Source organism: Lithobates pipiens, unplaced genomic scaffold, assembly GCF_037356315.1.
Source record: "Lithobates pipiens isolate NorthernLeopardFrog02 unplaced genomic scaffold, aLitPip1_a1.2 Scaffold_8, whole genome shotgun sequence".
In the NCBI taxonomy this organism is placed as follows: domain Eukaryota; kingdom Metazoa; phylum Chordata; class Amphibia; order Anura; family Ranidae; genus Lithobates; species Lithobates pipiens.
In genome coordinates, this window is record NW_027507903.1 from 678,959,589 (window position 1) to 678,982,411 (window position 22,823).

General features: G+C 47.3%; 1 long non-coding RNA gene across 1 annotated transcript in view; it reads right to left on the bottom strand.

The window, feature by feature from the left end:
* LOC143962037 (uncharacterized) overlaps positions 1-21,010 on the bottom strand; it is a 71,184-nt gene extending 50,174 nt beyond the window's left edge. The window contains exon 1 of the long non-coding RNA XR_013270610.1: positions 19,818-21,010. This is a non-coding gene — a long non-coding RNA (uncharacterized LOC143962037). The remainder of the gene's footprint in view (positions 1-19,817) is intronic.
* Positions 21,011-22,823: the final 1,813 nt, after the last annotated feature.

Here is a 22,823-nt window from a genome sequence, read left to right on the forward strand (position 1 = left end):
TTATGTCCCTGTATTCTCTCCCATTGGTTTGTCTACAAACACTGGTCGTTGTGTCACATTTTTCTATTTCTATTAACACCTCTGGATCCAGAGAATACAATGAGACAAATGTAAGGAGCCGCACTTCTCCGGTGTCACCTGCTGGGGGCGCTCTGCTCAGGGCTTGTTACCATTCACTCTTCACCAGAGGAAGTCTCACTGAAGCTCCAACTCCCCTCATTCTCCCCCTGCATTGCTTGTTTGCTGTGTATTGATTTGTCGCATTCCTCTCAGTATCTCGTTGATCTTTCAGGGTGTGTCTGTCCTGTATGACCGGTTCTCCGTATCCTGAAGGCTTCTCACTTCTTTTTTCTGCAGGTACTTTTCTAAGTTTCTATGGAACAGGCAGCAGTGTGCTCTCCTCTAAGGCAGGCCACAGATTATACAATTTTCTTTCCTTCAACCACAAGTTAGAAGAAATTCCCCAACAGAACAGTCCGTGTTATTGGTGGAATCCCTTCTGCTGCGCTAATGTATCATCACAGTGTACAGAAATACCCCACAGGATGAGAGTACTGAAGGTGATTGATAGACTTTGTTACACTACAAGTATACGGGTGTGGTGGTGATCGGGAACACTGTTACTGACTTTCACTGGTCTGGTGACACTGGGACTGGTGCATAGGCGTGCGCACCGGGTGTGCCAGTTGTGCCTGGGCACACCCTAATCACCCTGTGCTGCACAGATTTCTGCTGCTGCTTGGCTGCTGAAGAAAAAGACTGGAGAATCTCTGTGTCAAAAGTGAGACATCGGGGGCAGGTTTAGACCCCTGATATTTCACCAAAGTCCCCCAATAGGGCTTGTAAACGATTGTAAAAAAATAATAATAAATTATTGCAAAAAAAAAGTTGTAAAAATAAAATGGTAAAAAAGTAATAATAAAAATATAATAAAAATAAACTACTAAACACTAATCTCTAACCTACTGACACCAACCAACCTCTGCTCTACTGACACTATCAATTACCCTACTGCTCTATATACACACACAGATATGTGTTTGAGTTTTGGGGTACACACTCTAATGCAATAGGCTGCGCACACCTATGGACTGGTGTATTGGTGATCAAGAACACTGTTGATGGTCACACTGGTCTGATGACACTGGGACTGGCTGCACTGGTCTGGTGACACTGGGACTGGGGTGGTGTTATATGGTAACACTGTTGATGGCTATACTGGTCTGGTGACACTGGTACTGGTGTGGTGGTATATGGTAACACTGTTGATGGAGGTATGGTGATCAGGGACACTGTTGATGTCTGCACTGGTCTGATGACACTGGGACTGGTGTTATGGGGATCAGGGACACTGTTGATGGTCACACTGGTATGATGACACTGGGACTGGTGTTATGGTGATCAGGGACACTGTTGATGGTCACACTGGTCTAGTGACAATGGGACTGGTATGGTGTTATACGGTAACAGTGATGATGGCTATTTGGTGACACTGGTACTGGTGTGGTGGTATATGGTAACACTGTTGATGGCTACACTGGTCTGATGACACTGGGAGTGGTGTTATGGTGATCAGGGACACTGTTGATGGTCACACTGGTCTGATGACACTGGGACTGGTGGTATGGTGATCAGGGACACTGTTGATGGTCACACTGGTCTGATGACACTGGGACTGGTGGTATGGTTATCAGGGACACTGTTGATGGCTGCACTGGTCTGATGACACTGGGACTGGTGTTATGGTGATCAGGGACACTGTTGATGGCTGCACTGGTCTGATGACACTGGGACTGGTGGTATGGTGATCAGGGACACTGTTGATGGCTGCACTGGTCTGATGACACTGGGACTGGTGTTATGGTGATCAGGGACACTGTTGAGGGTCACACTGGTCTGATGACATTGGGACTGGTGTTATGGGGATGAGGGACACTGTTGATGGCTGCACTGGTCTGATGACACTGGGACTGGTGTTATGGTGATCAGAGACACTGTTGATGGTCACACTGGTCTGGTGACACTGGGACTGGTGTTATGGTGATCAGGGACACTGTTGATGGTCACACTGGTCTGATGACACTGGGACTGGTGTTATGGTGATTAGGGACACTGTTGATGGCTGCACTGGTGTGGTGACATTGGAACTGCTGTGGCGAGTGATCGGAGACACTGACTGGCTGTACTTGCATACAATGATATCAGTGACCAGTCTGATATCTCTATCCACAGCAGTACAATGTGTGAGGGAAATTCCCCTTAGACCGCACCCAGGATCAAGTTAAGAAGTTTATTCTCGTACGAGGAGACAAGTTACAACAAAAGGACAGATATTTGCCTCCCCTAGATATGATTGGTTGACGTATATGTCTGGGCTTGACCTTTATTTTCATATCTTAGAAGTGAGCATGCTCAGTCCCACAAACTAAAATAAAAACAAATGGAAGTGATTGTGTATATTTCAGGAACTGAAACTCCATTTCTCTGTAACCCGGAACTATTATCTCCTGGGATTTATGTGCTTCAGGAAATGGAATCTTCTCTGTGGTTTACATAAAACAATCCTACATTTAAGCCGTGATATACAAGGAGTTATACATTTTATAAAACATCTCATTTCTCTAACACACAATGTCACCATAGTGACACCGGACTGGTAATCTGGTGATGATATTTTTTGTACACAACGAGGGTGTCCTATAGTGCCGAGTGCCAATCGTTGTGAGAGGAAACAGAGCAAAGGCCGGGCTATAACATGCAGCCTTTGTTTACAAGTCTTATCCTTGTGATTGGTCACCAGGGCCATCTTTAATATTGACTGGACCCTGGGCAAACATTTTCTCAAGCCCCTCCCCCCACCAAGGGGACATACAGAGTATGGCTCAGTCCCGCCCCCGCTCCCTCCTCATTGGCTGTAAATGACCGCAGTGGCAGCCAATGGCAAAGGGAGAGACCTGGGAGAACAGAGGCTCCTGTGCACATTGAATGCATGAAGGTAAAAAATCTTCACCCTTTACAGACACTTTAATCCTTAGGATAGAATAAGACTTGGAGCTCCACATCTAAGAGATGACAATAGAGAGGAACACGGCTCTCAGGGAAATATTTTGGATGCTCCACATTTATATCTATTATATATCAGCAACATGTAATTGGTTCCCACCCAGCCTATGGTACAATGACAGGGGGGAGGGGCGGCTCTTGTTCTTGGAGGATGTCATATGACGTCCTCCCATTCATGACGTGCAGCACGGCAATCGGTGGTGAGCTGTGTCCCTTGGAGACAGGACATTACAGATCACGGTAAAGAGCCAATGGTTCTTTATTATGTGATCAGCTGTGTCCAATCACATCTGATCACATGTAAACATATCGGTACGTAATAGAGGAAGTTTGGGACTTTAAAATGAAGCACTTGGATAATGGAGGTAGGTTTTAACCATATTAAAAAAAATAATAATTTTTTATTGATTGTTCAGTAACAGATCATAAAAAATAATAAAGATCAAATTCATAAAGTATATAGGCGTAAGTACAGTAGAAGCATGATATATAGTGTTCACATATAGCAGCACATAGTAGTAATAAATAAAATAATTGGGTAGTATGACATGGTAGTGCCTATGACAGCAAAACCGACATCAGCAAGTACATCCACATAATAGATATGCATCCACTAGATGTAAAACAAAAATAAATGTAGTATATAGTTAAAAAAGTAAATTCATAATAAAATAAATATAGTGCCGTATAAAGTATAGCTGGGACATCATTTCAAAAGCTCGACGCGTTTCGTGGGTGTCTCCCCACTCATCAGGAGCTGATGCGACCAAAAAATTCCTATGGAATAGAATAAAAAATAATATAATGTACTAACCATATAAATAAAAATAAATTAATGGGGATTTAATGCGTGTAAATGGTTAGCCAGGGCAGACTCACCAATCCGGATGGAAAGTGCAGTGTGCGGCAGTGGGCGTAGGGTGGGCCATGGGCAAGATCCCTCCCCGGGATGGGGATGTGATAGACATGGATGCGATATCAGGCAAAACCAAAAAGATACAGCAGTGTTGAAGAGTATCAGATATGGAGTGTGTGGCAATTGTTGAAAACAACATATCTAAAAACAAAATGTTAATAGTATGTGTGATTAATGAAAATAATGTGATGCGAAAGTAATTTGAAATTGATAGTGACCCTCAAAGGGTACAGAGAGAGTGCTGGCCATAAGGCAAGTATATACTATGTAGTAAGTATATGCAGATGAATGTAAACAGTGAATGGTGTGCAAAATTAAAAATAATGTAATAGTGTGAAAGAAAGTGTGAGTGTGCAGGTTAACAAAAAGTGAAGAAAATTGATGAAGGGGTGTACATAGACCATGATAGACAAGGAGAGTGACAGAATTACCAGTCAGCAAAAAAAAGCTGGTGTTTTAGGAGCGATGTTTAGGTGAAAAATCGTTTTTCTCCTACTACTCACACCTTTTTTTTGCTGACTGGTAATTCTGTCACTCTCCTTGTCTATCATGGTCTATGTACACCCCTTCATCAATTTTCTTCACTTTTTGTTAACCTGCACACTCACACTTTCTTTCACACTATTACATTATTTTTAATTTTGCACACCATTCACTGTTTACATTCATCTGCATATACTTACTACATAGTATATACTTGCCTTATGGCCAGCACTCTCTCTGTACCCTTTGAGGGTCACTATCAATTTCAAATTACTTTCGCATCACATTATTTTCATTAATCACACATACTATTAACATTTTGTTTTTAGATATGTTGTTTTCAACAATTGCCACACACTCCATATCTGATACTCTTCAACACTGCTGTATCTTTTTGGTTTTGCCTGATATCGCATCCATGTCTATCACATCCCCATCCCGGGGAGGGATCTTGCCCATGGCCCACCCTACGCCCACTGCCGCACACTGCACTTTCCATCCGGATTGGTGAGTCTGCCCTGGCTAACCATTTACACGCATTAAATCCCCATTAATTTATTTTTATTTATATGGTTAGTACATTATATTATTTTTTATTCTATTCCATAGGAATTTTTTGGTCGCATCAGCTCCTGATGAGTGGGGAGACACCCACGAAACGCGTCGAGCTTTTGAAATGATGTCCCAGCTATACTTTATACGGCACTATATTTATTTTATTATGAATTTACTTTTTTAACTATATACTACATTTATTTTTGTTTTACATCTAGTGGATGCATATCTATTATGTGGATGTACTTGCTGATGTCGGTTTTGCTGTCATAGGCACTACCATGCCATACTACCCAATTATTTTATTTATTACTACTATGTGCTGCTATATGTGAATACTATATATCATGCTTCTACAGTACTTATGCCTATATACTTTATGAATTTGATCTTTATTATTTTTTATGATCTGTTACTGAACAATCAATAAAAATTTTTTTTTTTTTTTTTAATATGGTTAAAACCTACCTCCATTATCCAAGTGCTTCATTTTAAAGTCCCAAACTTCCTCTATTACGTACCGATTATCGGGATGGAGGCACATACTTGTGCTTCATTTAAAGTCCCAAAATTCCCCTCCTTTTTTGCACATGTAAACATTTGTCGGGTATCGGAATTTCCTTTCCTCAGTGCTGTCACTGTCTGAGAAAAGGGAAGCCACTTTTCTGTGATGGACATTTACACTGATCAGTGCAGCCTCATCAGCATTTCTGTGTACATCAGTGCAGAATATCAGTGCCCATCAATGCCACCTTATCAGTACAGAATATCAGTGCCCATCAATGCCACCTTATCAGTGCAGCCTAATCAGTGCAATTTCATCAATGCAGCCTCATCAGTGCCTGTCAGTGCAGTTTCATCAGTGATGTCTTATCAGTGCCCATTAGTGCAGCATCATCAGTGCAGCCTATCAGTGCCCATTAGTCCAGCCTCATCAGTACAGTCCCATTAGTGCAGCCACATCAGTGCAGCCCATCAGTACCAATCAGTGTAAATAAGTGCCCACTAGTGCAGCCTATCAGTGTCCATCAGTGCAGCCTCATCAGTGCCCACCAGTGCAGCCCATCAGTGTTCATATGTGCCACCTCATCAGTGCCCATCAGTGCAGCCCATCGGGGTCCATAAATTCAGCCTATCAGTGTCCTTCAGTGCCACCTCATTATTGCCCACCAGTGCAGCCTATCAGTGTCCATCAGTGCCACCTCATAAGTGCCACCTCATCAGTGCCCACCAGTGTATCCTATCAGTGTCCATCAGTGCAGCCTAATCAGTGCCCATTAGTGCAGCATCATCAGTGCAGCCTATCAGTGCCCATTAGTCCAACCTCATCAGTGCAGTCCCATTAGTGTAGCCCATCAGTACCAATCCGTGTAAATAAGTGCCCACTAGTGCAGCCTATCGGTGTCCATCAGTGCAGCCTCATCAGTGCCCACCAGTGCAGCCCATCAGTGTTCATATGTGCCACCTCATCAGTGCCCATCAGTGCAACCCATCAGTGTCCATCAATTTAGCCTATCAGTGTCCTTCAGTGCCACCTCATTAGTGCCCACCAGTGCAGCCTATCAGTGTCCATCAGTGCCATCTCATAAGTTCCACCTCATCAGTGCCCACCAGTGTAACCTATCAGTGTCCATCAGTGCAGCCTCACCAGGGCCCACCAGTGCAACCTATAAGTGCCCATCAGAGCCCACCAGTGCAGCCTATCAGTGTTCTTCAGTGCCACCTCATCAGTGCCGACTAGTGCATCCTATAAGTGCCCACCAGTGCAGACTATTAGTGTTCATAAGTGCCACCTCATTAGTGTCCACTAGTGCAGCCTATCAGTGCCAATCAGTGTTCATCAGTGCCCACAAGTGCAGCCCATCAGTTCCAATCAGTGCCCACCAGTGCCACCTCATCAGTGCAGCCTCTCAGTGTCCATCAGTGCAGCCTATCAGTATCCATCAGTGCTCAGAGCGGGGATCACAGCGCTGCGACTCCTACTCCAAATGTGACCCATTTCTTTGCTGCACCTGCAGTCTTAGCCTTCTCCCGACCACAGACTGCATCAGGCGGGGTCTGAGAGTCAGTAGTGCTCCCATCCCGCCCCCTCTTATGCTCTCTGTGGACTACTGGTGCCTTGAAGACAGCTGCATTGGGGGGTGTGGGGCAGCCCCCAATATTCTGGCAGAATGGTCTCCAGGGGCAGCTGTTTTGGCCCCAAAAAAGGTGACTGGGCCCGGGGCAGCTTCCCCATTTGCCTCACGATAAAGACAGTCCTGTTGGTCTCAGTGATCACATGGTACAGGCTCATTGTTTCTGAAGGACACAGCATGCACTGCTGCCTGCCTTAGAGGGTGTGCACAAGCAGCAAGAGCTCTCCCGCCCCTAGGAGTGAACCATCTGGCCGTTTATAAAAAGTGTCCGGGAGGAAGGTGGTTAATTAGGTAAAATGCAGTGGCCACCCCCTTCAATTAAATCAGAGAGGCTGGGAGGGTGGCAACTTCATCACAATCTCTAAAGTATAAAATTGAGATCTGTGAGCAAATTGTTGTCATATCTGAGGGGTCCTGTCTATGTTGGGGGTATGCACCCCTGTGCCTTTAAGGAGGGGTGGGCTCCCTCCAGGCTCACTGCCCTCTGCCTATTTATTATAATACATGTGCTCCCACAGTGGAGGCTCATCATTAGATGGGTTATGACTACAGAAAATATTGGGGTGCCTTGATGGAACTCTGTAGATTACTCATGTATTTGCAAATGTGTGCAAACTAAACCCCTCTCTTTCCATCGCCCCTCTTCTCCGCTCTGTATGTATCACCCTCCCTCCTCTCCTCTCCCTAATACTGCTCCTACCAACTCTTTCACTCCCACATTACTTCCCTCATCCTTCTACTCCTCCTAACCTCTGGAGATTTATCCCCAAACCCTGGGCATCCATCATTTAACTGTGCCCAATGCTCCCATCATCCTACACCCTCTGGCAGCAGCCACAAGCCACACAACTTGGTTTCCATTCCTCTCTTCCTAAAACTAGCCTTCCCTTCTCTTGTGCCCTCTGAAATGCCCGATCTGTCTGCAACAAACTCGCCTCTGTTCATGACCTCTTATCACAAATTCCTTTAACCTACTTGCAGGGGTGAACTGACCATCCGGGCACTCGGGCACTGACCGAGGGCCCCACACCACTAGGGGGTCTCTTCAGGGTTACCAGCCTCAGTAAAACTAGGGACAGTATGTAAAAGTCTGTGTATTTTTACTTCTGTCCCGGAAATGTTCGACACCGGTAGAATTTGCTTCGCCTCTGCAATACCCCCTCAGGCCAATAGGAACATGCTGTACACGCCCCCTTCCACAGTGCAGCTTTTTTGACACAGGAGCAGGAGATGCTGGCTGCTAGAGGGGAGGGGAGAGGAGAGGAGAGGAGGGGAGTGGAGTGGAGTGGAGAGGAGAGGAGAGGAGAGGAGGGGAGGGGAGGGGAGAGGAGAGGAGAGAAAAGGAGAGGAGAGGAGAGCTTGCAGTGTGGGAGGGGCTGCTGCCTGATAAGGTAAACTGGCTGAGCTTTACAAAAAGGATTCTAGTCAGTGGATTATCCTGGTGAGCAGAGAGGGGGAGGGGAGGATGTGTTTCCTCTAGCGGAGCTCCTCCTGTCTCTGAGGCTATTAGATTGATTTTATGTGTGAGAAGTGCAATGCTCCTGGAGGAAGAACATGTCCTGAATGTCTCCCCCAATCTCTACTACACCTCCCTACTCATTATCTGCCCACCGCTACACAGACACAGCCCCCTCCTCTCCTGTATTACCAACTAATGTGTCTGTGAGCTGCTGGGGCACTACAAGTTAGGGTTGCCACCTGTCCAGGATTCACCCGGACAGTTCGGGTTTGGAATCATGTGTCCAGGTTTCAGACTACCTGAAACCCGGACACATTATTTAGACTGGACTATGGCTTCCAAGCAGGGTTGCTGGCTGCAGTTGTCTAAACTTAGAGTGTCTGTTACACTCTTTCACACTGCCCAAAGCCAGCACTAAGAAATCCCCCCCCCCAAACACACAGACAGGAGAGGAGAAAGGGCTCGATCTGCACCTCTTCCCCCCCCCCCACCCCTACCCCTCTCTGTCTGCCCACACTCTAATCCCTGGCACCGTGCCTCAGAAAAGGAAAGTTGGGGCTGCAAATTTGAAGTCCAGCAGCCTCAGATACATCTGGCTGAGAGGTGCTGACTGCCAAGGGGCGAGTGAGTTCACCATCCATCCCTGTCTGTGACTGAAGTCTCTCTCTTGCCTCTGAGTGAGGTAAGGTAAATCAGGGTTCTCAGAGCACCCCTTACATCAGAGTTCCCCTTTACAACAGAAGCCTACAGTGTTCCCCCTTACATCAGTCTGCTCCGTACATCAGAGTTCTCAGTGTTCCCCCTTAAATCAGGATTCCCAGAACATTTCTTATGTCAGAGTCCCCAGAGTTCCTCCTTAAATCAGAGTCTGCAGATTCCCCCCCTTACAGTGAAAGGGAACTCTGCGAGTTCAGATGTAAAAGGGGAACTCTGTGGACTCTGATGTAAAGGGGGACTCTTGTTATTAACTTCGTATGATTAAAAATGTTATTTAATTTAAAAAATATATGTATAGTTTATAGTATAAAAAACATTGCTGTGCGCCACTAAAGTGTTCGGGTTTGACTTGAAGAAAAGGTGGCAACCCTACTACAAGTCCCAGCATGCCAGGAGATGGGGGCAGCAGTGTGTTCAATCAGGCTGATTTTTGGGTGAAATGTGCTGGTGTGTACTGTGTGTATACTGTACAGTGGTGACATGTGCTCAACATTTTTTGGGGGGGCTCAAACAAACTGAAAAAAAAAACATCATTTGCAGTTACTGTGCCCATCAAACGCAGCCACTGTGCCCATCAATTGCCACCACTGTGCCCATCAAACGCAGCCACTGTGCCCATCAAACGCAGCTACTGTGCCCATCAATTGTCGCCACTGTGCCCATCAAACGCAGCCACTGTGCCATCAAATACAGCCACGGTACCTAGAAATTGCCGCTACTGCGCCCATCAATTGCCGCCACTGTGCCCATCAAACGCAGCCACTGTGCCATCAAATGTCGACAGCTGTGCCATCAAATGCTGACAGCTGTGCCATCAAATGCAGCCACTGTGCCCATTAAATGCAGCCACTGTACCCATAAATTGCAGCTACTGTGCCCATTAATTGCTGACACTGTGCCCATCAATTGCTGCCAGTGTGCTCATTAATTGCCACTACTGTGCCCCTCAATTGTTGCCAGTGTGCCCATCAATTGCTGAAACTGTGCCCATCAATTGCCGCTACTGTGCCCATCAATTGCTGCCAACATGCATCCCACGCCCTCCCGGCACCTTGTCTTGGTGGGGCAGCAGGTCACGGCAGCAGGTGGTGAGCAGTGTCTGGTGTCCTGCATGCTCTTTGATGTCTTCTGCCATCATCCTATGCGATAGGCATCCAATCACAAGTCCCAGCATGCCAGGAGATAGGGGCAGCAGTGTGTTCAATCAGGCTGATTTTTGGGTGAAATGTGCTGGTGTGTGTGTGTGTGTTTACCTTTTTGTATACTGTACAGTGGTGACATGTGCTCAACATTTTTTGGGGGGCTCAAACAAACTGAAAAAAAAACCCATCATTTGCAGCCACCGTGCCATCAAATACAGCCACTGCCATCAATTGCCGCCACTGTGCCCATCAAACGCAGCCACTGTGCCATCAATTGCCGCCACTGTACCATCAATTGCTGCCACTGTGCCATCAAATGCAGACAGCTGTGCCATCAAATGCAGCCACTGTGGCCATTAAATGCAGCCACTGTGGCCATTAAATGCAGCCACTGTGCCGATCAAATGCAGCCACTGTACCCATAAATTGCAGCTACTGTGCCCATCAATTGCTGACACTGTGCCCATCAATTGCTGACACTGTGCCCATCAATTGCTGCCAGCGTGCATCCCCCACCCTTCCGGCACTTACCTTGTCTTGGAGGGGCAGTGGGTCACGGCAGCAGGTGGCGAGCGGTGTCCGGTGTCCTCCATGCTCTTTGATGTCTTCTGCCATCGTCCTATGCAATAGGCATCCAATCATAGCGCTTGTCGTTTCAGCCAATCAGGTGACAGGTAACAGACCCGAGCACCTGATTGGCTGAGATGCAGTTCAGTGTTAGGAAAGTGAATATTCATTCTCTTTGCTAACACGTTTAGTGAACAGCAAGCACCCAGCATGGCGCTCGCTGTTCACCTTTTTGGATGCCTATTAGAGCCAATTTCTTTAATCAGGTGCTTACAAAAAATACCCTGCCGCTGTAATTCAGGTGCCCGGCCCCCAAAAAGGGGTCGGACACCTGAATAGGGGGTGGCAATGCATGAATCTATCTATGGTGATAGAGAGGTGACAGGAGAGATTGGGCAGCACCCGTGCGCCCTTTATGGATGCACTGCCACTGATACTATATGTGTGCCTATACTGTATGTGAGTATGTATACTGTGCATGTGTGTCTATATAAATGTATACTATGGATGCGTGTGTGTATACTGTATTCACCAGGTGTGCCGACTGCTGCTCAACAGAAGTCGATCTAACAATCCCATGCCTGTGAAAAATGTACTTGTCATTTGGAGCCATCTGATTGGTGCACTGCAGGGCTCGGCCTCGGATCAGGCAGCGGGTCTGGGTACACACCTGTGCAGTGATATCATGGCACACATCAAGCATGGCCTTTATTCACATGCCCCACGGCCCGATCTGAGGCCAGCCACAGCAGTTCACTATTCAGCTGGCTCTACGACTCACTTGGGTAGTTCAGAGGCTGCAACAAGTGGATTTTTTCTAATTAAAGGCCTTTTCCCGACAGCTGCCTGTCACACCAAGCACTAAGGTGCAAAGGTGTGTGTAAGGGGACACTAATAAAAGGTGACACTCTGGGGGCTCTGCCATAGGGTGGCACACTGGGGGGCTCTGTCGTAAGCTGGCACTCTGTGGACTGTGATTTATAGGGAGAATGTTGGAACTCTGATGTGAGTTTGGTGCTCATCCTGACTTCTGTACTAGATATGTTGTTTTGTTTGTTACTTACTCCTGGAGTGATGGCCATCTGTAAGCCCATGGGCCCCATAATCTTCTATTGCCTGGGGGTCCCATGAGTTGTCAGTCCGGCTATGCCTACTTGCCGTTACCAAAACCTGGCTTCATGAATCTGACACTGCTTCTCCTGCTTCCCTCTCCCATGTTGGCTTTATTTGGACTCACTCCCCCAGGCCCAGTGGATGGAAGGGAGGCAGAGTGGGAATCCTTCTAGCCCAACACAGCACTTATCAGGTACTTCACCAACCTCCCTCTTTGATACTCCTCATTTGAGGCACATTGTATTTGTCTATTTTCTCCCATTTCTCAAAGAATTGATGTGATCTACTGACCCCCTGGACCAGTATTAATCTTCCTTGATGACTTCTCAGCCTGGCTACATTACTTTCTTCTGAAATTCCTACAAACATTCTTGGGGACTTTAATATCCCGGTTAATGCTGATACTACTGCTCCTTCTAAACTTCTCAGTCTAACCTCCTCCTTTGACCCGAAGCAATGGATACAGGCTCCTACTCATGACCAGTGTAGGTAAGATGTCATTTCCCTTTATAAGGCTGCTGCCACTATATACTCCACCTTACATCCCCACCTAAACTTAACCCATAATAACGAAACCACACTTTATTGGAGTATAAACTGGCTATAGCGGCAATTTTATTCACAAATATAAAAAAATTCAGTTAACCAGTGTTAACTGTATACCAAAGGGGGCCCGTACCACCTACGAGTCCCCCACACTTCCATCTCAATGGGTCAGTTACCACCATCAAAGACCACCAACACAGCTAACAAGGGTGACCCCCTCACCCTTGGGAGCCCCTCCACACTCTCAGTGCCCACTGTATACCATCCTCCAACACCATGGACCAGAGATCAGTGCCTACCTCAGACAGGTGAACCCCATCCCCTCGAAGGTACAGCCCAACATCTTTTTCCAACTCCCAGTGGCGCACCACCAAGTCTCCGTTCCGGATCACAAATTAGCCCACCCTCTTGTTGACCTTGATACGAGTCTTGTTCAGTCTGTCAACTGATCTCGCCAAACGCCATGTTGTCCTGGCCACAATATCGGACCAGACAATTACCATCCTAGGGAAGGAAGTTCTCAATGGAAGGAAATCAATCTTGGCATCCTGAATGAGCTCCCTAGTGGGACGACCCCCCCAAATCACTACCCCTGACGTGAAGCACCAACACGTCTGGTGGTCTATCCAGGCACGCAAAATGCTGCACCTTGGGCAATACCCTACCACTACATGCTGTGCCTCCCAATCCATCTGATACATGCCTCCTCCCTTGAAAGTCCAAACTGCCTACCATTGGGTCTAATGTCAGCCCTCCTTGCCACCCAGAACACATAAGAGTGGTCCAATATCCAGACGAGACCCATCTGGATTCCATCTGAACGAAATGAAGAAAACCACAGGAAATTACCATAACATATCCTCACATCATCATCTCTTATGACCTTAGCACCCTAGTAGCACAAAATTCCCTGACCTTTCAAAGCAGTTAGCCGTTCCCTACTCAACCACCAAGTGCGGCCCTACATAAGTACAGAACCTCCGTGAATACCAATTATCTATCCGCATAACAGCAGCTTGGTCCAACCTGCATCGTGCGCCCTCAGTGGCCACCCCAATGTGGAAGCAGTGCGAAGCATACTGCATGTTGTCCAAACCTGCTGCCTTTAAACACTTTCTGAAAACTGACACAAACTGAAACCTGGACAGAAAAGAACCATCCTTGTGAATTAACAAAATGCCTCCTATTACCGGGTGAATACTCAGGAATTCCCTTACCACCCCCAACGAACACACTGGCAATGGAAACAACCTCACCTTCACCCCTTTGCCTCCCTGATCCGTCTTGGATCGCTGCAGCAAGACCTCCATACTAGCCCCATGAAACCTCACGTCCTGAGCTTTCAAACCCCCATTACCACTTTTGAAGGGCTACCAGCTCACTAATCCTAAAGGCGCCAAAAAAGGCCAACGAAAACGCTGCCTGGAATAAAGACTCCTCATATGCAGACGAGCATATCACACCCAACTGGTGCGATAGCGCTGTAAGGTTGCCAAAAGTCACTGGCCTCCTGACATCCCTACGCTTCTGAACCAGACGATAGCCTTTCATGGCTTGTCGAACACAAAAATCCTTAGTGTAATCAGTGGCGCTCATTAATTTGAACAAAAATGTCAAACCAGCGAGCTTACAGTCCATAGACGATGCCGACACCCCTCACTCGAGGTTCCTGGAAACAAAATATATGACTAGCCACCTTACCTCCGCCGCTCCGGGATCCACACCGACCTGCCTGAGCAAAGCCCACCATTTGTCCCAGACCCTCTCATACACCCCCCATGTAGACTTGACCACATCCATCGGGGACACTGAACCCCCTGCCATGCTGCTGCTGGAGCCAACTCCCGAAATGTGTCCCACTGGAAACTAGACAAGGCATCAGCCAACGTTTTATCCACCCCCAGGAGATGCACTGCATATAACATGATGTTCATCTGTAGGCAATGCAGCACCAAATGCTGCAGGTTGTGAGGACGCTGAAATGCGATTAATGACCTGAACAACTCTCATGTTGTCACAATTGAGTCTGACCTTGGAGTCCCTAAACGACTCACCCCAAATCTCAACGGCCAGCACCATGGGAAAAAGCTCCAGTAGTACAAGATTTTTGCAGAAGCCAGCCTCCTTCCAAGAACCGGGCCAAGGCTCTGCGCTTCACTGCCCCTGATAAAATGCCCCATACCCCGTGGACCCGGCTGCGTCCGTGAACAGATCCAGGTCCCAATTACTCCCCGGGATGGACATCCACAGTGATTTTATATTGTAATGCAACAAGAAAGTATCCCACAAAATGCAGCTTCCCAAGTAAGGGCTGCAGCTGCCTAAGCTGGATCTTCCGCAGCCCCAAGATCACCTGAATCTCCCCCTTCAGTGCCACCATCTTCCCTTCCGGTAGTCAACACTCCATAGCTTCCGAATCAATGACTATGCCCGGAAAGCTGAGCATGGTAGTCGGGCTTGCCGACTTGTTGCCTGCCAGTGGGATACCGAATCTCTCCGCTGTCTGTTGCAAAGTTGATAGTAGTACTGCACACACATTGGATGCCGGGGATCCCACGCAAAGAAAGTCATCCGGGTAATAAATAAAAGAATTCAAACCCGAAACATCTCAGACCACCCACTCCACAAAAGGAACCAAATGTCTCGAACACGGCGCATGAGATTGTCGATCTTCGCTTGCCTAAGAGCTGCTCAAAGAACTCCCCCTCCCAGCAACAGTCCAACAGCCAGAAACTGTCCGGGTGAACCGGGAGCAGGCAAAAAGCTGATTCAATGTTGGCCTTTGCCAGTAGCGAACCTCTACCGCAGTGGCGTACCCATCCCACAGCCGCATTGAAGGACGTGTACGACACCGTACAGTAATCAGGATCAATTGCGCCATTAACCGAGCCCCCCTTCGGGAATGACAAGTGGTGCATCAACTGAAACTTATTCGGCTCCTTCTTGGGCACTACTCACAAAGGGGAGACCACCAGGTTTTGCAGCGGCCGCTCCTGAAATGGCCCAGCCATGCGCCCCAAAGCCACTTCTTTACCCAATTTCTCTGCCACTACCCCCAGGTGCAACAGTGCTGAATGCAAATTCTTCGCAACTCGAGGGACAGCCGATAAAGCACTGGGAATCCTGAAACCCTCCGTGAATCCCTCCCATAAGAGCCAGGCAGCCGTTCAGTCCGGATACCTGTTTAGGAAAGGTTGCATCCTTTCCCCCCTTACTGGTGTCTTCCCTTTTGTTACCAAGATCTCCAGCGTTAAAACAGCTGGTTCCAGGATGGGATCCACCGCAACCGGAGCACTCATGTTTGAAGTGGCAAGCGCCTCCAAACGTACATGTCCCATCATTATACTGCCAGCAAATGCCCCATCGTTTGGCGGATGGCTGTCCGGGGGAAAATGGACCACTGCCCCCCCTGGAAAAAATTGGTTTGGGGCCTGAGCTAAGGAAATCAGCCTCATCCAGAGGCTGATGTCCTTATGGTCCCATCACAGGGAGGGGCGCACCACCCTGCGCTGCCGGAACTGCTCATCGTACCTGAGCCACGCTGTACCCCCTTTAAACCCTGTAAGCCTCTCCTATTGCGTCCATGTAGCAAAATAACACCAAACAATGTTCAGGGTTCTTCTGGCCTATCACACTTGCCATGATGGCAAACGCCTGTAACCAATTTGAAAACGTGCGCGGGATCAGCCTATAATGCCGTTTTTCCTCATTCTCCTTACTATTGTCCAGCTTAACTCTATCAGGGTTAAATTTCTCCAAAGGTAAAAGGGAAAATATTTCCACATACTCCCCTTTCACGATCTTCTCTCTGACTTCCGGCCACAGATGAGACCCCAGCGGCCCTTCGAAGCAGACGTAAACCTCATACTTGGCCGCATTCGCAATGTGAACCACGTCTGTCTTGCCTCCCCTTTTCCTGGGTAGAACCCACTTTTCCCCCGGCCCCTGTCGCTACCATCACTACCACTGATGAAGCAGTCTCCGCACATGCTGCGGGGGTTAACTCCCCAACCCCAGCCCCCGATGACCCCCCACCTGGCGTCAACCACACGGATGTTTGCAGCGCCCACCCACGTCATGTGCAAACTGCTGCACCAGGTCCCTCAAGCCCCCAATAGTGCCTGTAACTGCACGTTAGGCCCCGCTACGGTGGGTGCTGTGGCTGCCGGCCGGGGGACATCTGTATGTGCGGCCCACCCCTTGAAGTCACTGATCCCCCCCCAATGCAGTTACCCCCTCAAACTTTGCAAAACTTTTGACACAGACAGGGACAAAACAGAAGATGAATCACCGGGCCAAGCAGGGGTTGTCCCCGCCGCCGCTGCTCCCGACTCCACAGGTGCCGGATGCTCCTGCCTGTCATCTGCCTTGGCGTCGCTCAGCTCTCCTTCCGACATGTGACTGGGTGACTGCAGGGGCTCCATGTCATCCAACCACAGGGATGAGGGCCTGGATGCTGCCGACTCTTTTCCTCATTGGCCACGCCTCCCTTATCTGGCTCCACCCACTGACTTTCCGGTCTTCAAGCCTGCAGCATGCAGTGTGGAACTACTGGGCCGTCCATCATCTCTTCCTTGTCAGCTTTGCCAAGCCACGGAACTACCGGCCGGGGATGGGGTAAAACCCCAGAGAGATGATCATCCATCACTGGATAGCAAGAGTGGATTAGCACCGCTGGAATCTTTTTTTCATTTTTTTTATTTTTAATAAAGTAATTTTTCAAAAGTTTGTTTGTCTTTTTTAACCATTTTTACACTTTCTTTGTGAAATGGTAGGGGTACTTTTGTACCCCCTTACCATTTCAAACAGGGGGGGCCAGGATCTGGGGGTCCCCTTGTTAAAGGGGGCTTCCAGATTCTGATAATCCCCCCGTCCGCAGACCCCCACAACCACCGCTCAGGGTTGTGGGGATGAGGCCCTTCTCCACATCAACATGGGGACATGGTGCTTTGAGGGGTCACAGACCTCCAAAGCATCCTCCCAATGTTGAGGGCATGTGGCCTGGTACGGTTCAGGAGGGGGGCGGTCTCTCGCCCCCCCCTCTTTTTCTGCGGCCTACCAGGTTGCGTGCTCGGATAAAGGGTCTGGTATGGATTTTTTTTTTCAATTTGATGCGGGGTTTCCCTTAATATCCATACCAGACCTGAAGGGTCTGGTAATTTAATTTAGGGGAACCCCACGCTTTTTTTTTTTAATCAGTGAATGAATTGTCGGCTAATACAGAGAACACATTTATTGAGTGTTCTCTGTATTACAGGAGCCAACAATGGAAAGTGATTTTAAAAGACTTTTTTTCCTTGCGAAATGACACTTTGTGCAGGGACAGTTCTAAGCACGGGAAACATGCGCCCCTTCACAGGAATACTATAGACACCCACCAGGTAAGAAATTTAAAGGAATATTACACTTATATTGTTTCACTTTAATCATTATTAAAATCACTGCTCCTGAAAAAACGGCCGTTTTTAAAACTTTTTTTTGCATTGATCCATGTCCCCTGGGGCAGGACCCGGGTCCCCAAACACTTTTTAGGACAGTAACTTGCATATTAGCCTTTAAAATTAGCACTTTAGATTGTGAACGTTCGAGTCCCATAGACTTTAATAGGGTTCTAAAGTTCACACGAAGTTTAGGTCTGTTCGCAGGTTCTGGTGCGAACCGAACAGGGGGGTGTTCGGCTCATCCTTACTCCACACGCTCCCAGGCCTCTCTCTCCGAAGGCAATACTCCCGACCTTGTGTTCTCCTATCTATGCACTCCGTGCAACCTCTCCAACAATCCTCTCCCTCTCTCTGATCACACCTTATTCGTTTTGCTCTCTCCCTGTCTTCTGTCTCCTCCCCCTCCAACCGCCTAACAGTTACCCATAGAAACCTTCCACACATTAACCCCTTTCTTCTCTACTCTGCTACTGACCAACCTCTATGACAAAATCTCATCCCTGTCCTGCCCCAAGATACTAACACTAACTTACAAAGCCATCCACAACCTGGCCCCCAGCTACATCACTAAGCTAGTCTCCAAATACCAACCAAACCGTTCATTATGTTAATCTCAAGACCTCCTGCTCTCTAACTCCCTCATCACCTCCTCCCATGCTCACCTCCAGGACCTCTTCAGAGCCTCTCCCATCCTCTGGAACTCGCTACCAACATCGGTCTGACTTTCTCCTACTCTGTCCACTTTCACCCAATCCATGAAAACTCATCTCTATAGAGAGGCCTATCCTACCCCCACCTAACAACTGTACATTTATTTTCTCCATCAGCCCATCCCCCACAGTTATTACCTTTTGTATCTCTTGACCCTCCCTTCTAGATTGTAAGCTCCAAGGAGCAGGGCCCTCTGATTCCTCCTATATTACACTGTAATTGTAATGTATATCTTCATGATGTAAAGCGCTGTGTAAACTGTTGGCGCTATATAAACCCTGAATAATAATAATAATAATACTAATTTCATAAAGAATCTTTATTTCACAATAACATTTCATTTCCTAATTCTCCCCCATCACCAGGACACATCTAGTGATTATAATACACCATCACATGATACATTATATTAGGATCCATTATAAAAGAGATCCCATAGAATTCTATTGGTGATCCATTCTATGGGGACACATTATATTGGGGACACATTCCAGTTCTAGTAATCATACATTATTATAGTGATATCATTATATTAGTGATAAATCCCATTATTTCTGTCATTAGTAAATCTCGGGATCATTTCTTCATATATTTCCTCTGAGATTTTTCCATTGATTTTCATCTCCTTCTATTTGTAGATCTATTATTCATTTCTATTTCTTCACACAATAAAATAATCAATACAATAAACTCATTGTAAATGTATTAATAATAAGGAATGAGACTGTCTACACATTATAATCCTATAGATAGAGATAGATTTGTTCTTAAAGGGCCAGGACGCCTCTATCTGTACTTCCCATTTCTCTACTATGACATCACAGCTCGGACATAGACAATAAGTCATATTACACTCTGTGCTCTCTCTCAGCTCCGGCACTCTATACAATTCAATTAGAATGAACGCCCCGCCCCCTTCTGTAGGTGACCCAAGAGCCATACACCCTCTTATACTTTCCTTTATTGTACCTCCATCAAAATCCTCCCCAGTTTCCCGGCTATTGAGGGATCATGTGACCTTCTCCCAGCATGCAGTGTTCAGGCCTGAGCGGCCAATCACAGAACTTACATACTGTCACATGATGGAGGGGTGACATCATCAATCCTGTGCAAGCTCCGACATAACACACCATGTATCTTACATGGGTGAGGACTCAGGGCTCTGACATGGATTGATGGGGGCTATAAAAGGAGGTAGAAGTGGGCCGGGGGGCTGTGACTGCCCTAAGTGGGCAAATGACAAAGAGACTTATTAATGTAATTTGGAACCCTAAAGTAGCGTGACACATAAAGGGTCCCTAAGTAATATGACATACTTGGGGCCCCCAAGCAGTGATATGACAAGAAAAAAAGGTCAACATGTGCCCCCCATGAATTGTGAACTACTTCAGCAACATAGATTGCAGGTCCCGCCCATTTCTATGCTCCCTCCTGATGAAGCCCCCAAGGTGGCCGTCTCTTTTACAAACCCTTAGCCTGGCCCCGCCCAACAGACATTTCAAAACATTTGGGGCCCTTAGACAATGTTATATCATCCCGTATTCCTGACAATGTGATCTATTTGTGGGCCCCAGACAATGTCACCTACTATGGGGCCCCTGGCCATGTGACATATGTGGCCCCCGGCTTTCCTCAGATACTTTCAGAAAGATAAAGTGACAGATGATAGATGGCACTGAGGGGCACTGATAGATGGCACTGCTGGGCACTGATAGATGGCACTGAGGGGCACTGATTAGCAGCACTGGTGGGCACTAAGGGGACCGATGTCCCTCTAACAGAAGTCGGTTATCAGCTTTCTTCTTTTCTTAATGCTGACAGTGTGAGGGAAAAAAGCTGCTGACCGGCTCCGGTTTAGTTCCGTGATCAGCTGTTATTGGCTGACATCTGATCACATGTTAAAGGGCTCGCTGTGATTGGCCCTTTACCTGATCAGCCAAATCCCAAGGGGGATGGGCAGTGTGAGAACGGGAGGATGTACATGGACGCCCTTCCGGCATTTTAAGACTGCGCTGTAGCCGTCTTTCAGCTATAGTGTGGGCACCAAGTGGTTAAATCTGCCCAGCAACAAATCCCCCCCCCCAAAAAAAAATGCATAAAAAACACAAAACGCAAATCACAGTATAAAAATTCTGCAAAAAGCACATCAGGAAGGCTGAAAAGCCCCCTGCATAGGTGTGAATGGAGGCTTAGGCTGGGATGAGACTTGTGGGATGCGGGAACCAGTGCGATTCCTGTGCGGGTTCCCTCATCACACCTCAATCACCGGACGGTCACACTGACATCTGAGAACCGCTGCGGGGGGGTCAATGGAAAGTTAATGACACCCCCAGATCGATTCGCAGATCGCAGTGCAAATGCTGAAATGGTGCAGGAATCGGATTGTATAGATGTGACACCCAATGTGATCCGATTCCAGTGAGGACCAAAAAAAGGGTCCGGCACCATTCTGGTGTGAATGTGATTTCAGTCACACAGTTTGTACGGCTGAATTCACATCACACAGACATGACATGTGATCTGCACAGCAATGTGATCCCAGCCTTAGAGAGATTTCCTCTCACTTCCTGTCCTGGTGACACCAATACAAGGAGGGAGAGAAATCTGTACAGGGACACAGACATATAAACATCTGACAGGGGCTCTAATCCTTCCCCTTCCTTATTATACTAAACATATCATTCTTATTTCAGTCTGTGTTCCTGTTGGAGAGTTCCCCTCATTTCCTGTCTAGCTAAATGTTGTCACCGGGACAGGAAGTGAGGGGAAATCTCTGTAATGGAGCCCCAGATAGAAGAAAAATACCTGACAGGGGATCTAATCCTGACCCACTCTGCCTAAAAAACAGTCTGGGCTCTCTGATCACATTTCTTCTTCCAGTAATAAATCTCTAGATGACGTCTTCATAGATTTCCTCTCAGATTGTTCCATTTATTTCCATCTCTTTGTAGTATAGATTGTATGGAGGAGGAGGGGGAGGGGCAGAGAGGAGAGGTGACCCCATCCTATCCCATCACAGTGACCCCACCCCCCCTCTATGTCTGATCATGGCTGCCCCCTCCCCCATTGGGGGGACCACATGTGGGGGAGGGGCAGAGAGGGGAGGGGCAGGGGGAGGAGATGGCTGATGTCAAATACTGTGACAAAACACAGAAAGTATTATGTCAGATTGTTATTGGAGAGATAGATAGATAGATAGATAGATAGATAGATAGATAGATAGATAGATAGATAGATAGATAGATAGATAGATAGATAGATAGATAGATTTAGTTCTCACTGACCAATAGGAACATGTTATTGTTACTCCAATAATTGGACAGATATTCTACCCAATCACAGCGATCAGTAAGAAATCTCACGTTTATTTAAAGTAGAAAAACTTGCAGGAAGCCCCGCCCACTGCTATATACTATTGGATGAATATTAAATGAATTCCCCTCCTTCGTCTGACATCACCAGACTGTGGGCGGAGTTCTCACATCTCCCGCCACCCCCCACATATCTTTATACAACCTCTCCATACACATATCCCAGCATGGAGGGGCTCAGTGAAGGTGGTGGTGAAGGTGTGGAGGTGTCGGATCGGGTCACACAGATCATAAAAGGAGATCCGCCCGGCCTCATAATCCAGATATATCCTGACTCTGTTACTGGAGGGATTGGTGGGTAAGAGGATCTGATTACTGTCATGTCTCACCCAACACTCATCATCATCATCATCATCCCTGTCCAATCCCCAGGACTTCTTATTCCATCCAATCCCTGACTCCTCCCCTCCCCTCTCTATACTGGGGTAACACATCCCGACTATCCAGTCATCTGCCCCCCCGACATCCACGTCCCAGTAATGTCTCCCTGAGGAGAAACTCCGACTGCTCAACACCTGAGAATAATCCTGGAATCTCTCTGGTGTTTCTGGGTGATTCTGGTTTCTATCTGACTCGGATACAGTTTTCCTGTCATCTGATATCT